The sequence below is a fragment of the Pectinophora gossypiella genome, chromosome 1, assembly GCF_024362695.1.
Source record: "Pectinophora gossypiella chromosome 1, ilPecGoss1.1, whole genome shotgun sequence".
Lineage (NCBI taxonomy): Eukaryota > Metazoa > Arthropoda > Insecta > Lepidoptera > Gelechiidae > Pectinophora > Pectinophora gossypiella.
In genome coordinates, this window is record NC_065404.1 from 3,535,149 (window position 1) to 3,552,825 (window position 17,677).

At 38.9% G+C, this 17,677-nt stretch overlaps 1 long non-coding RNA gene across 1 annotated transcript; it reads right to left on the minus strand.

The window, feature by feature from the left end:
• Positions 1 to 2,246: 2,246 nt before the first annotated feature.
• On the minus strand, positions 2,247 to 3,124 carry LOC126381763 (uncharacterized). The gene is made up of 3 exons (XR_007568964.1): positions 2,990 to 3,124; positions 2,733 to 2,843; positions 2,247 to 2,651 (listed from the first exon to the last, which is right to left on the minus strand). It is a non-coding gene; the product is annotated as an uncharacterized LOC126381763 (long non-coding RNA).
• Between the last annotated feature and the right edge of the window lie 14,553 nt (positions 3,125 to 17,677).

Below are 17,677 nucleotides of genomic sequence, written 5' to 3' on the forward strand. Positions count from 1 at the left end.
TGAAGGAAGGCCGGGAGGGGTGCGCCCCCGCCGTGCCGGGCTACCGGCTGCGGCACGAGCCGCGGCCGCCGGGCAAACGCAAGCGCGGTGGCGGCGTTGGCTTCTACATACGCCGCGGCATCTCCGCCCGCGTGCTGCCTCACCCGCCGTCTGGTTGTGTCGAGCAGATGTGGCTCGCTATTACAGTTAACGGCAAAAAAGTCGTTATAGGCACCGCATACCGCCCACAATGGGTAACAGTAGACTTGATTTTGGGGGCGCTGTCCGAGTCTGTGTCTACATTTTCGTGGAGTGATCATACAGTACTGCTTGGGGACTTCAATGTCGATATGTTGGACGTCGCTGATCGAGACGGCTCCGTCAAGAAGTTAAATACTTTCCTAAGCTGTTACAATTTAAATCAACTTGTTATTGAGCCAACACACTTCACTGGCCACAGCGAGACTCTCATCGATTTGGTCTGTACAGATGTAAAGGGGAGCTCTGTTGATGTCTATTATGTTCCCGAACTAGGAAGACATGCATTCCTTACATGTTTAATAAATATCCCCAAATGTAAACCCGCGCCATGTCGAATCACGCGAAGGTCATTACGGGACATCGATCTGAATATGTTCAATAAAGATCTGTCATCGTTATATTGGACCAACGTTAGTTCTTTAACAAATGTAAATGACATGGTCACCATCTACAGTGAAATGATTTCATACTTGTTCGATATCCATGCTCCCGTCAAAACCGTATCAGTAAAGTGCGAACAGTACCCGTGGATAACGTATAACATAAAACTTATGATGAAGAAGCGGGACGAGGCACATACCAGGGCTCGACTTACTAAGCAGGAAAACCATAAAAAATACTATAAAGATTTAAAAAAGCTGGTGAGTGAGGCATTGTATAGGGAAAAGCAGGCATACTTCGAACATTATATTAACTCCACTGAAAATGACTCGCGTACGCTTTGGAAACATATTAAAAAAAATGTGAGAATTAAAAGTAGGCCCGAATTGCCAGCAAGTATTTTCAAGGACCCAAACGAAATAAATAACTATTTTCTAAATGTACCCGGTAGCGATAATGTAAAAATATCCCAATTGACTTATTTTGAATGTCATCAATGTGTGTCCGACACATTTACTTTAAGCCAGGTCACAGAAAGTGATATTATGAAAGTCGTCCGTAATATTAAAACGAATGCTGTTGGAATTGATGGTATTTCGCTGGATATGCTACTGCTTACCCTGCCTGATACGTTGACTGTGATTACCGATATAATTAATTGCTCAATAGTAACAAATACGTATCCTACATTATGGCAGAAGGCATTGGTAAAACCGATACCAAAATCTTCAAATGCCACAGAATTGAAAGATCTTCGTCCAATCAGTATCCTACCATGTATGTCCAAAATATTAGAAAAAGTAGTTGCCTCGCAGCTTACAAAATTTCTGGAAAAGAATAACATACTACCGTACGTACAGTCGGGGTTCAGGAAGGGATATAGCACCACGACTGCATTGCTACATGTTGTAGATGATATACTGGCTGCGCGTGACAATGGTGAGGGGACTTTGCTGACTCTGCTGGACTTCTCCAGGGCTTTCGACTGTATAAATATTCCAATGCTATTGTCGAAGCTACACTATTACGGATTTAGCATAGACAGCATAAAGTGGTTTAGTAGCTATTTTGAAAACAGAGCCCAAATTGTCGAATTGTGCAACGAGGACGGTTCATCTGTCAGGTCGGACTCTAAAACCGTCAAAAGGGGAGTTCCGCAAGGATCAATACTGGGTCCTCTTATGTTCATTATTTATAGCGCCGATGTGGTGAAACAAATAAAGAACTGTAAATTCCACGTTTACGCCGACGATATACAGATTTACACTTCATGTAAGCCTTGTGATACTCGTCTGGCGGAAATTAGACTAGAAGAAGACTTAGAACGTGTTGCAGCTTGGGCAGAAGCGAACACCCTAGTACTTAACGCAAGTAAAACGAAGTATATGATTCTTGGAACTAAACAACAGATAGACGGTATTACGCGTCAAGGGTTGAACGTTAGTATTCGGGGCGAAGTCGTACAGCGAGTGTCTGAATCGCGAAACCTAGGGTTGCTAATGGACGAAGAGTTACTTTTTGAAAAGCACATTACGAATACTGCTAGCAACTGTTTTTACAGACTGAAAGTAATGTACCAAATTCGAGAATATTTAAGTACTCCCATTCGAATCAAACTATGCGACTCTTTAATTCTCTCTAAGTTTAATTATATGGACGCTGTGTATGGGCCTCGGCTTCTGGCGCGCTCACAAAAACTGGTTCAGAGAGTACAGAATGCTTGCGCTAGATTCTGCTTCAAAATTCCTCCCCGCACACACGTAACACCCTACATAAACAAGGCTAGAATCCTAAAAATGAAATATCGCAGACAGTTTCATTTTGCAACGCTGATGTTCGGAATAGTTAATTTTAAATTACCGCCATATCTTGCGGACAAACTAGTTTGGTCCCGCGACGTTACTGCTGCCAGGACCCGTGCGTCGTACTACTCACTCGCGGTACCTCGTCACCGCACCACCGCTTTCCGTGGCAGTTTCAGGTTCGCCGCATCCAAGTGCTGGAACGATTTGCCGCCGCCGTTTCGTAGTCTGAAAACAATTTACAGCTTTAAATCAAAGTACAAATGCTATCTCCTAGATATGCAACTATTAAGCTAATTAATATTTTACCTAATTGGTTTCGACACGTCAACGTGGCGGAGTCCTCCTAGCGGGCTGGATGCGGCGACACAACCTTTGTCATGATTATTATTATTTTCCTTCGGGTAATGTTTGCATGGTCTGAAAAGTAATCGCAATGTTATACACAGGCTTAATTATAGATATTATCCGTCAATCAAAAATAAAAAGTGCGTACTTATTCAATATAAGTGGATAGTATAGGTAGGTACTTTAAGCATAAAACACTATATTTTGTTTTGGCTTACCTCATGGATTTGTTTATTGGGGTTTTCAAACGACTGCACGTTTCTATTATTTACTATGGATGTTGTTGAGTGTATTGGACGTAATTTATTGTTTCTAATTTGGTTAATGTATAATATTTGCTTTATTTGATTCACTTTATTCTTTCTTTTTAATTAATATACGCAATTCTATTACAAATATATTATTTCGCTTTACTTTGGGAACACGTCGTGCCCGTTCGGCGGCGCGGCGGTCGAATGGGAAAAAATATTTTGTTTGTAAGTACTAGTAGTAACCAAACTACTTTACCGACCGAGCTAGAATCGGGGTGCGGCGCGCGCGATATATAGGTACTAACACAGACAGACTACACAATACACATTCATGGAATTCGTATTTGTTTATATTATTACATTTGTTTACTAGTTTTACCTATATTAATAACTTTCTTTTTTTTTTATTCTAACCTTAAGTATTTACGTATACATCTTTGCGATAATATTTGTCTATGTACACTCTAATTCTATTAATATAATTTGGTATATATTATAATGTATATTTTGGAATTGAATTGGAGTATATACACCATTAACACGTGTTTATGAAATACGATGTTCGTGCGTCACCCAACAGGGTCCACATAATATCAGCGTCGTGGTTCACGCCGCGACTTGTGCTGAGTGAGGCCCTTTTATCTCAGGACGTCCACCACCACCTTATGGTCATTTCGACAAACATCCGTCTTGCTTTTTTGTAATTGTTTTAGTGGAAATTTGATATGATGTTGTTGTCTTTTTTTGTGTGTGGCGTCCTTTTATAATAAACTTTTTCTATTCTATTCTATTCTATTCTATTCTATAAAAAATAAAAACAAAGGTCCGCGTCCAGCTTTCACGATTCAAGACCAATGTAAGACCGAGGGGGTGAGGTAAAGCTAGCTCAGCCGTGCTGGTGGGAAGCGGAGAGATGCCGTTCTATACGTAGTATTATTCCTTACTCTATGATTTAACTTAAAAAGATAAAAATAGGTAGGTACCTACTCACAATAAAATATTTATATAGATATACCACTACCTACCTCTACGCTAGAGCTATTTACGGGGGTATACATAATAGCATGCCTTATTCAACATTCATTCCTCCCGCCGACTCACTTGAATACCTCGGCCAAAAATGGCAGATCATGCTAAATACGTGGCATATGCCGAGAGGTATGTGTAGAGCTTTACAAAGGCTGGAGGTCACCGCTATCCGCCTGGGCACCTCGTGTTTACCTCACGGCTAATTAAACAAAGCAGGGGTGTTTTTTTTAAACGAAACAAACTTTGTGGACTCGAAATGTCAGTGCCCTTGAGCCACGTTGTATCTAGGAGTAGATTGTACTTATTTTAATATTTAACTGTTCATTTCAGCATGTTTTAGTTAGTACTATGTACTCTGAACTGGCGTGCGTGTGTATGCAAAGATTGATGAATGTGGAGGAAGCAAGGGAAGTGTGTCAGGATCGCAAATTGAATTTCCATAGTCTACGCCTATTTCCCACCGGGGTAAGCAGACTATGGAATTCCATTTGCTTCGATCCTGATATCTGACACACTTCTATTAATTCCTCCATATTCGTCAATCCTTTCGTGCACGCGCGCCAGTTAAGCGCGAAGTAGATCGTATAGAAACTTTTTTTAATAGTATAGCAACCCGGCCTATCCAACATGGTCTGGTGCGACAGATTTCTGAACGAGGCTCGCGCGGTCAAATGCCCGCGCGCTTTAATTGTTAAACGAGCGTGCCGCGCCTCTCCCTGCGCGCCCCCGCTATCTGTCAAATTCATATTTTTTTTCTTCTGAGCGATTCCAATGTATGCTATACGCGCCCTTTTCTGTTATTTCAGTAAACAAGTAGTGTGCCAATCTTGTAAAACTTGCGTAATCTGAATATATCGTGCCAATAACGCAAGATTACACTGAGATCCGGCAGTTTTTCTTTCAACACTTTGCTAGCCACCCCTATAATATTTTTTTTTTAGTAATTTTAATTCAATCCGCATGACTAACAACCGCCATGTTTGTTTACTATTAGGTTTATGCTTACCTGTCACACACATGTTATTGCGGGATAAAAATCCAATGTCGATATTATGATGTGTTTAAGGATAGAATACAGGGCCACTTCCTCGGAAAAAATACGTTCTGTCAGTTTATTAGTAACACAATCACGCTTCAGCGGTTGGACAGACGAAATGGTATTTTGTACACGTTCGCGTCCTCGCTAACTTTAGCCGATAGTTTCATGTCAACCTACAAATAAGTCATAGTACTCTATAGCTCGCTTCATTATTTATAGCCATAGAGGCGGCCAATCAGCTCTCGAGAACAAACTCTTCAGGACTCCGATGTCGACCCCGCTGGCCTTTTTACTATCGTCGACCACGCCGGCGGGGTCGGTATCAATTTTGTTTTAAACTTATAATTCTGGGCTACACGTGTTGAGCTTCATAATATAAATAGGAGTTATTTTGGTAATATTGTAAATCATAGTGTAGTTAAGTAGATGTTTATTTGAGAAATTTGTGAAAAATTATCCCTTACACGAAAATGAATGAAGCTATTTAGACCAACACAAAAGACTGTGATCGTGGCAAATACACGTTAATCTTTTCCTTAAGAAGAGAGAAGATTCAAAGCTTTCTCTCTTTCTCACTTCAGATCTGTAGCGCATGTAACCTAATTCCACCAAAAGCACACGAGTAAGCTCACAAAATGCGTGAGTACCAATTAGGACGCATGTTGCTTTAAATTGATACGATTTGTACTAATTACAAAGCTGCTGTAGGTATATTTACACTGCGTGTTTGCTGTGAACAGATCTGAATGCGCTTGTACATGTTTCCATCGGGTTTGCATTTAAATAATAAGTATTTACTCATTACTTGCTCCCCGTTTGTGGGACCACAGGACAAGAGAGACTTCGGGAAGTGTGCACATGAGCTCCATCAGCTCATTCCACCAAGTCCATTCCATCTGAGGACATCCAGACGTACGGCGGGTTACCATCCTTACTTGGTTGACATACCACTAATCCGCACCAAGCGCTTCGCTTCATCTTTCATAATGCGCACAGCCAAGGAATGGAATGGGCTGCCGGCGTCGGCGTTTCCTGTATCTTATAAGCTGGGGTCCTTTGAATCACGGGTGATTAGGCATTTTCTGGGTAAGCTCGTTTTACTGTCGATTTTTTCTTCTCCTCGTGGAATAACGAAGTCAAGAGCAAACCCATCTTAATAAAAAAAGAGTGCTTAGTAAATCTGGGAGCACGGGAGTGCCCCGCTAAGACAAGCAAAGCGCACCGCAAGGCCAGGGTACTACCAACCGTTTCTCGAAACGTTTCGTCGAATTTTAGAACCCTCATAACTCAGGTTTGGATACCAGATAATCCAAAGTCAATCCCTTGGCCATCATTCATTCATAACTTTTTGTTTTTCTTTTCACTTTATTTTATTTTTAAGTTTAAGTATTTATTTATTGTAGCCCTTGGAAGAAGTGTGGTCACTCCCGACACGAGCATATTAAATTGCTTACTGGGAGGTCCGCAATTTCGATATTGAAAAATATATTTTTTTTTTTTTATAACTAAATTACTTATCTGGATACCAGGTAATGAAATAATAAAACGTTATCGGACTAGATCTAATGAATAATTATGTAACATTAAAAAAAGAAGGCGACTAGGCATTGTAGACAGGCTTTGTCAAAAATGTTATAAACAGCAATGATATTAAACTTCGTCAAATAGCTAGGCACTATTATATTACAATATTAGGTATTAACTATATTAGTCCCAGAATATCCTAGTGTTTGATTAATACTTACCTAAATATCTAAGCGTTACATTTACATATACCGTCATTGATTTACTAACTAATGCAATCCAATGTTGAATTATTTATTCAGATTGGAATCGTGATCAAACTGATTCCCTAAACACGGTAAGCTCTCCTACGCAATAATTGCCATATTATAGTTGTAATAGTTAGTGAGAGTAGTTACCACATCAGCTCGGCAATGCGAAGTTACTCACTGACAAAGTTAGTTAGTATGTCACTGTTCGCTATTTGACGTGACAATTTCAACACTAATTTTAAAAATGAATCTCTAAAAAACTAACCCTGTTCGGAGAAAGCGTGACTTACATCTTAGGGTCACGGGTTCCAATCCCGGCTCGGGACATAAACCACTGAATTCGATTTTGGAAGATATGTGGAGGCTGGAGTGGAACATATTCGACGACAAAAATTCGGACCTTATTCAGGATCCCGCGCGGAGGGTCCCTGGTTTTGACTCCAAACGAAAAATCTGGACCCGACTGAATCGGTGTAGGACCAACCATGGAAAGTCAAGCCATCACCACCAAACCACCAAACAATGGGGCTTAAAGGAGTCGCCATGGTGTGAATGTGGTCACCCGGATCAAACCCTATCTCACATAGGCGATTCTCACCCTGCCCCGTATCATGCTGCATGTTGCGTGTCGACGCACCTACGCGCATACCTGCAAATTTGCATCATCGTTCGGAGTTTTTACGCACTCACGCGCGTAGGGGCGTTTTGTAGATTAACGCACGGTGGCACTCATTTCATTCAATGCCGTTCCAAAATCACGCGCGGCACTGCGGGAGTCGGTGTGCCATACCTTGCGTCTCGCCCCGCACCTACGCGCGGGGGTGCATGTTTCTCCGCTTGTATGCGCGTGATCCGCATGAACGCGCGTGGATGCATTTTCTGTGTGTTAGACTGTGCGTGTTTTCTTTACAAACGGAGATACAAGCAACGGAAGAACACGCAACCCCGCGCTACGCTGCATCATGTGGGGCAGTGTGAGAATCGCCATAGTGAATGAGTGCCTTCTACAACGGTTCCCATGTGGCATAGCCGAGCTGCGTGGTGTGACGAATGCGGCAGAGATTTGGCTAGGGGAGCTTAAGCTGGATATATGATCCATACAGGATATTTTATTTTGGTCTTCCATACGCAATAATAATACTGTCACGGGTTTGAATCCCGACTCGGGATCTAAACCACTTAATTCGACTTTGTGAGTTTGAATTCGGGTTCTTCTTCTATCGTGTGGGTTGTGAGGTGGAGTACCAACCTCATCAACCCTGGTGTCAGGGGAACTATTGAGCCGCCAAAGGCCCCTGACATGGCTCATATAACAACTACTTACTTACATCAGTAATTAGTAACCGGGACCAACGGGATCATCTTATTTTTGGACAATTTGGTGATCAGCCAGTTAATGTCCTAACCAAACTAGGGACCACAAAGTATTTTTTGTGATATGTCCCCACCGGGAATCGAACCCGAGACCTCCGGATAGTGAGCCCAACGCTCAACCACTGGACCACGGAGGTCGTTAATTCGTGTTTGGATCATATAATTAACATCGCTTGGCTTCCAGGATTTGTGCTCGGTTAATGGCAATAGGTGAAGTTTATAAACTAAACACCTCTGCCTGACCTTTTGGGAATATAGGCGCGATGCTGTGGTTGATGTTGTTGTAAAATCTAAAAATACTGCTGGAACTGTCACTGTATACATCATTTTCAACTTGAATCGGCTTTGCGTGGGTACATTTTTTATTCATAACAGCAAAATTGTATATGCAAAAATCCATTCAAAGGTTGTCGAGATTAGCCCGAATATACAGAGAGCACATTTTATATTTGTGTTCCTGCAAATATCAATTTATTTTTACAAACAAACATACGTGATTCACCGTTCGATCTTCCAGTACCGGATTTCCGCCAATGATTTTTATTAATTTCTCATACGTGCAATTTTGACTAACATTGTTGGCCACGTTGGTCTAACAGAAAGCTCGGTGAGGCGTGGGTACTCAATTACATCATGCGAAATGAAATGAAATAAAATTTATTCGCTCTAGAGTGGTACAAAAGATCTTAAATATATATTATATCAAAAAAAGTCCATCACTCAACCATACAGCGTGCGAATATTAATATTAAATAATTTATAATTAAAGGAACATTTAATCTTTAATAAATCTGTCTTAAAAAAATTAAATAACAATAGATATTTTATTTAAAATATATTATTTTATTTTGTTTAATTGGTTTTATATTTTGGTTTTATTTTGTATTGATTTTTGTGTATTTACACAAATAACCTTAATTTAAATAAACGGTTGTGTTGCGATTAATGTATCTCTGACTACCCCAATTGGTAATATAGTCTGAAGGTTCTTCTATCATGTGGGTTGTAAGATTAGAAGCCGACCTCATCAACCCTGGTGTCAGGGTTACTATTTGTTCCGTAGGCCCCGGACATGGCTTGTATAACGACTTAATACTTACTTAAGTAAATGTTAGTCGAGACCGCCCTACTTTACGCGCCTTTCGAAGCATGGATCCTGTTACTTTTGGACTATCGGGTGATCAGCCTGCAATATTCTGACCAAAGTAGGGATAATGACTTTTGTAATTTGTCCCCACCGGGATTCTTACTTGTATATACCTATATTATTACAATACAACCGTTATTATACGTGTGTTAGTGACATCGTAACGAAAACATTTAGATATGATTCAGGCCATGTTTCTGAGTTGATATCAAGTGGAATTTTCCGTCGCAAAAGTATAGAAAAGAAATAATTAAAAAAAACTAAAATTTCCATGATATCAACTTAGTATCATGGTCTGAACCATCCCCTCAGTATTTGTTTATAAACCCATACATATCATATTAACTCAGAATCATGGTCTGAATCATCCCCCTCAGTGTTCGTTACGATGTGACTAATACCCTGTTTTTACAGCTGAAGCATTTTTTAGGCATAACAGTACCTACACGAGTACAAGATAATGATCATTACCTAGTTACAATATCAAATAAAACAAATATTCCCTTAAGACCACAATAACATTATCAATATTGGTAGGAAAACTTCCTAATATCCCGATTGGCATTAAGATTAATCAGTGGAATTCGATAGGAGGCATAACGTCAGGGTAAATGGATAAACAGACGGAAGATTTATCATCACAAAAGAACTTAAGCCTGGTTTTATGCCAATTTGTTAGAATCTTTCTTTATATTTGCAGACTTAGGTTTCCTTTGCGATTTAAGTTTATAATGTACTGACTAGATTTTGCCAGCGGATTTGCCCGCGTTAAATTCCGGGTAACACGGTTCCACATTCCTAATGTACCAATTTTTAGCTTCCTAACTTGAAAACGGCAGTTTTTTAGAAGTGCCATATAAAATTTCACCTCCTCTTTAAAGGGATTAGAAGCAGATTTTTTTGACATAATTAATTCACCCATTGAATTATTCTATGATATTTCCTTTTAGTGGAAAAGCTTGAAGAGTAAGGTTTAGGCGTACATACCGCGATCATATGCAGGATGTTTTAAAGAAAGGCCTGGTCAAGAGTAATTATAAACAAATGCAAGAAGTCTTTGATGAGAGTGGGAGAATCGAAAGTGGTGTGTTAGGATCGTAGTAAATTAAGATGGTCTCTGCCCTCCGCATCTAATTATTCCTTGACTCATATTTCGACGAATAAAGATTAGGGAATGCAATCCCGACTCGAGATCGCAAATTCGAGATCCTGCGGGATTGGAAATATCAATCCCGCGAGATCCCGAAATTTTCGGGATTTCGTCAGGTTTTAAAAAAAATGTAAAGTTAGGATGGTTGAAAATGATGAAAACTGCTTGTTTGTCATAAAGTGGTTAATTAAAATAGAACATTTTTAAAAGAAATCACGTTTATTCTTCAATATTACTAACTAAATAATTAAGTTTTCTTTGGATCAGCATAATCAAAACAAAAAATATAACTGAAGGGGAATCGCCTAATCCCGTTAATCTCGAATGGGATCTCGTCATATTATGTTTCGGGATTGATCCCGTAAAATTAGACGAGATCTCGCGGGATCCCGATTTTACGAGATCGGGATTGCATTCCCTACTAATGATACGCTACTTTATTCAGACAAATAAGGTAAGCTAGTTGGTCTAAATGGCTGCCAGTTTAAAAAGTCATATTTTAAAAAAGTTTAAATTGTATATTCAAATAGTGGAAGAATTTAATGAGACCCCGGTACCCGGTACCTCATTAAAATCACGAATAATTGCAATCAGATTTTATCGCCGGTTGCAATTTTACTGTTACAAGTAGGTAGTGACAGTTCTATTTAAAATAAGAATAATTTATTAATAGGTACTTAAATATAGTATGGAGTGAATGAAATAGCGCTTATGATAAACCATAGTGGTAGCTGAAAATTAAGTTCAGCTATTCAATATCTTTTTTATTAAAAAATCACGATGAAATTGAAGCTTTTTAAGACTAACTGGGTAAACGAAGAATTCGTTTTTTAAATTATAAGTATTTTAAAGACTTAGCTGACAGTTATGCAAGCACACACGTAATTCGTGTGTAAATCTTCTTTAGGAAAGTGTTTAATAATACAGCTATGTGATTCTATACATATAATAATATGTAACTTCAGCACTAGATAGTGATGTGTGTCAGCTCCATCGTCAATGGGTGTGACGTGTGCTTGTCGATGTTCTCTTAGAATAAACGGCCTCCGTGGTCCAGTGGTTTGAGAGTTGGGCTCACGATCCGGAGATCCCGGCTTCAAATCCCGATGGGGACATCACTTTGTGATCCTTAGTTTGGTTAGGACATTACAGGCTAATTGATCCGTGCTCCTGAAGGCACGTTAAACCACGTCAAGCCGTTGGTCCCGGTTACTACTTACTGATGTAAGTAAGCAGTCGTTACATGAGCCATATCAGGGGCCTTTGGCGGATCAATAATAACCCTGACACCAGAGTTGACAGGGTTGGTAATGCACCTCACAACCGACTCGATAGAAGAATAAGAAGTCCCTAGAATAACATTCCAGCACTCGAAATACATACAAAATTCAATGTCTCAATTTAATATCAGCGAATCATTGCCTACTTCCTTCAATAGTCACGTCGAATAAGCGATGCCGAATGACGTCGATAACACGGCGAGCCTCGAACGAAATGCCGTAATGAAATTCCTAGGAGATTCATAAGCCAGTCCCGCCTTGCAATACAAGGGTTAAAAGGGAAAGCCAAAAATCCATTCATTCATTCTTCGTTCGTTCCTTAACGATTTAAATTCACGTCGAAAACATTTTTGTCCAAAAATGTATTTTAATTCGAATTTTTGATTTGTTGAGAATTTTATTTTGATAGATAGATAAAAAATAGATAGATAAAATACTTTATAGAGCACAATGGACACAAAATACAGAGATAAGGACAACATATACAGAAAAGCACAACAGGCGGCCTTATTGCTCATGTAGCAATTTCTTCCAGGCAACCTTTGGGTACAGGAAAATTTTGTACGAGTATAATAATAAACATGTTATTTGGTGTTTAAAAAAAATTGATAAAACATGTTATTTAAATTTACTATTTCGACATAGGTATTTTTGGCATAACTGTCATTTTATACATGGAGAAATGATAGTCGATACTAAAATGTTCTAGCTAACATAGGAAAAGCTCGAATAGGTATATAATAATTAAAATTTTGTTACTTAACCATTACCGGGTCCTCGAATAATACGAGTACAATGACGATATCGAAATAATTTAAAAGCGGGTTCATGTCGTGTATTAGAAGTTTTTTCGATTTTTTCGATAAGCGCGGGTAAGTCCTATGAAAACAAAAATCATTAGAAATAAAAATTGTAATATTTGTCATCTGTTAGACTACTTGGTCTTCCAAGTATTTGACTTTTAAAAAAGAACATGATATTATTATTTCCTTTGCTGAGTATACTTTCTTCGTCATGAAAATTCCCACCATATAAATAATATTCAGTCTGTTTGTTTTGTACTTCTACATTATTAATATACATTTCGATTTATTTTTCTTTGAAATGATATTCACAAAAACAAATAACCGACAGTCATATTGCTTTGTCTTTTTTTGTAAGTTGATAAATTATGCGTCTTCATTGGGAAATAATGTTTCCTTGTTTTCGGGGTACAGTAATCTATAAGAAACCCTTACAGTAACCGTGGTCCCTACTTTTCGTTTGAAATTTATTAATTTATCTGCTTTTTTATTATGATGAATTTTGACAGTAATTATTCACGGTTATTGGGTAAAAATAAAGGCAAAACAGATTGTAATGATTACGGAACCCTGTAGGTATAACTGACATAATCTTGACAAGTTTTTAAGCTTCGAGGTGGAAACAAAGTAACAATTTGTTCGCTTTCAATCTTATTCAGAAATCCAACGTCCAACTTTCCATTCACTTCTTCGTTCCCCAGAGATACAAGTTTTTCCTTTTGAAAAAAATAATCCCTGAAAATGTTTCCTTTTTTTTTTTGGCAAAAGAATTTTCTTTTGTACTTAGATATAAGTGGTAAAAAGCTTGGTAGCCATGATACTTAGAACTCATTCATTCATTCATTCATTGGTTCATAAAGTTTATTTTTGTTTTATTTGCGAGAACATCCCTTTCATCGTCTCTACGCTTTTTATAAAATTCATTTCAACTGTAACGTAGCAACTTTTAAAAGCAAGCTCATTACTAAAATTACTTCGCCAAAAAATGGTGCAAATATAATAAATGTTAGGGTCTCGTTGTATTTTTATGTCGACCAAGAGAAAATTGATAAACACACACGTGGCTTATAATTTGTCGAAATTCATGTTTCGTATAACCTTTTACATGGGAGGTCAGGCGGGTTACATATTGTGGCTTTTGTTCGAATTTCAGTGAAGTTGCGGTGGTTGAATTTATTCGTTAGCACGCCACGTTTTTTTTATTTAACGCCATTGCATGAAATAATAAACCATTACGTAACATTTGATTGCAGCAAAACTACAAAAATATTGAATGTCATAATATTTATTGTATTTGGACGGCGGTTCTCTATTTTAACGCATAAAAGTTTATGTAATAATTTACCATGTCATAATGTTACTTGTCCTATTATTAGTTACGCATAGTATTAATACTTATAATAGAAACAAAAAAAAAAGATGGTGTGTGCCGGAATCAACACCACTACTGAACTAAATGAGTTCAAAATGAGATCGTTTTATCGATAGTATGAATAATTTTCAAAAATATTATTTCCCTAAGGAGCAATGGTCTCCAGTTACCTATACCTATGGATATACATACTAAGTATGTGTTGCGCAACAGCTAAAACAAGCGTAGGCATATTATTTGAAAATTTAAACCAACGTCAACACAAAAGAAATGACGCAGTAAATTAAAACACCGTAGCAAATAGAAGTCTCACCTAGTTCCAGCACGTGTTCTCGGTCACGAACTGCCCATACTCCACCTATGTACCTAGTTCTAAGAAGGCTAGACGGTCCAATTAGTAAACTTCCTCTTCTGTCTAATGACGTGCTCGGAGGTTCCCTTATCTTTTGTCATTCCTGGCCACTGTCGAGGTACTGTCTCCAGGCTTGTTCACGGTGCCTAGAGGGCGCGGAAGCGGACGCGAGTTTGAAGTAATACCAGGGTGTTAGTGACAACGTAACGAACGCTTTGGGGGATGATTCAGACCATGATTTTGAGTTAAAATCGAGTGAAATTTTCCATCACGAAAAAAGAAGTTTGCGTCTACTTGATTCTATAATTTTTTTGAAGTGACTAATTGTAGATTTGCCGCAGATGGACTACTTAGCCGGACAAAATTAAATAGGAACAGCTGAGGGCTGTCAGCTGGTACAAAATTTAAGACAAGGAAACCTCGTCTCGGGCGTTGTTTGAGAGGATTACATTGGAAATAAATAATTGATTGAATTGGGTCGATAGCAAAAAGCGCTGTTTGAAGGAATTGATTGTATTAAGTGTACGTTCAAATCTATCACACTTAGTTTACTTGTAAATCCTTATTAGATATACCGTAGTCCGGGCTTTTACAGTATCATAATGGATTCTATGGCGCGAATACGGAAGTACAATAGGCTAGTTTTCACCTAGTCAAATCAATTGCTTTATAACGAAATGTCAAAACACGATATTACTGTAAAATGCTTATGAAAAAGCACAGTGTGACGTCATAAGAACACGTCATAAAATGTCGGACTTATAAATACGTTTTTATTGATTAACATAAACTGCCTATATACGTCCCACTGCTGGGCACAGGCCTCCCCTCAATCAACCGGAGGGGGTATGGAGCATACTCCACCACGCTGCTCCAATGCGGGTTGGTGGAGGTGTTTTTACGGCTAATAGCCGGGACCAACGGCTTAACGTGCCCTCCGAAGCACGGAATCATCTTACTTTTTCGGACAATCAGGTGATTCAAGTCTGAAAAGTCCTTACCAAACAAAGGACAGTCTCACAAAGTGATTTCGACAATGTCCCCATCGGGAATCGAACCCGGACCTCCAGATCGTGAGCCTAACGCTCTAACCACTAGACCACGGAGGCTGTTTTTATTGATTAAAATTCATAAATAAGTTGAATAGAAAAAGAGAATCTGTCTTAATTTAGTGATCAGAATATATTTTTTTTTACCCAGGGCACTACTCAATTAGTATTGGTATTGAAGAGGTAGTTTTTCCAACCCGACGATTGACGCCTATTTTGATTTTGTTTCCGAGAACTTTGAACGACTACGATTTACCCACACCCGAACCCGCTTTTAAGTATATTATTTATATTATTTTTATTTGAGGAGCTCAATGGCGCAGCGGTAAACGCGCTCCGTCTGCGATTGTTGAAGTTAAGCAACTTTCACAAAGGCCGGTCATAGGATGGGTGACACCAAAAAAAAGTTTTCATCTCGAGCTCCTCCGTGCTTCGGAAGGCACGTTAAGCCGTTTGTCCCGGCTGCATTAGCAGTCGTTAATAACCATCACACACTGGGCCCGCGTGATGGTTTAAGGCCCGTTCTCCCTATCCATCCATAGGGAAGGCCCGTGCCCCAGCGGTGGGGACGTTAATGGGCTGGTGATGATTGCCGCAAATGGCATTGACTTGGCTAGACAAATAGGGAGCCCTGAAGGCGTCACCCGTTACAAATAGAACACAACAGGCCCGGTGGTGCTCAGTTGGGCGAATCCGCTTCCGCGTTTGCAGCCAGTATAGGTTAGCGGTCACTATTTTATTAACACAAATGATGCATTGGCACGTCAGGTCACTCGTTTGTCTAGTTGTTTGGGCGATTACTTATTTTGTCAGTCGTTTATGTAAGTCATTGATGATATTGTATTTAATTTATGTAGGAGTAATAGTGTCTACTATTGAGAATTTTAATAAGACCATCCTTAATAAAACATATACGTTTAAAAACCAAGTATAACCGTTGGGTTGTCGGGTCAGTAGAAGTCGTACTACTGAATAGTACTGAGTACTATTCAAAGGCGGAGGACAGGAGTCCTACCGCTTTGAAATAGACTACTCTGGACGCCATCCCACTGGCGTCAGATAGTACTGCGGCGCGAAAGGCAAGAGCGAAACCACTGCCCTATTTTCCCCTAAAAAAGTAGCATGGAGAATGCTACACAGACAAGAGTGTGGCTCTTAAATTAGTGATGATATCCCGACTACGGAAAAATCGCGTTCTAAATAACATGAAACAAGACAATTATTTATGCGACATTCTATCCTAAATTAATGCATTTAAATGTAATAAGTAGATAATGTGTTTTTTATATAATAGGTACCAAATAATCAAAGATTTAGAACATCCTAAATCTATACATATAGCGATGTTCAGAAGATAACAATGGTCGTATAATGGCATCTCAGTTACCGAACTCATGGGACAGATTGTCATTGGCATATGAACACAAAACCCTCCGTGTTGCTTTGCCGTAGTCGACTTACAAGAAAGTATACTAGGATAAATTATTCGGAAAGCTGTCTTTATACGGACGACACTGTAGTTGATGACTGCGAGCTTAACTGAAATCCGAACCTATATCAAACCTGTAAAAAAAACTTTACGAGCTCTCGACTCGCCTTTTTGCAAAAACAAAAGGGCCAATCGTTCACCCTTTGTCAGTCAATTCACACCTGAATCTCACAGGCTATGATTCCTATACAGGGTGTTAGTGATACCATACTGAGGGAGATGGTTGAGGTGCTAGTTACACCATGCGGAATGGTAAGGGGGATAATAAATTCAGCTCATGATTCTGAGTTAATATCAAGTGGAATTTTCCGTCGCAAAATTCATGATTTTTATATGTGCGTTTTAAAATACCTGTTTATTGTTTTTTTTTTTTTATTGTTTTGTTCGGAAATAGTGGAAATCTGTCATTCGAGCCCTACTTCCCAAGAGGGGATAATAGGATTAGAAGTCCCATATTTTGTGCTACGGAAAATTCCACTTGATATTAACTCAAAATCATGAGCTGAATAATCCCCCTCACTATTCGATACGGTGTCACTAACACACTAACACCTTGTATAAAAACTCACAAAGTCATATAACGTAAAGTGCACACGTAAAAGTTGTTAACAGACTGAATGACAGATGATTTTGACTGAAGTAAATTTATGTGGTTTTATGACTTTACAACACTGACAACTGTGTTTTATGACGTGTTCGTTGAAATGCTGGGTATCCCAGAATTTTATTGCGTTTCGCGGGAATACTGACTTAACGTTATATTATAACAGATGTTAGATATTTTATGTACTTACTT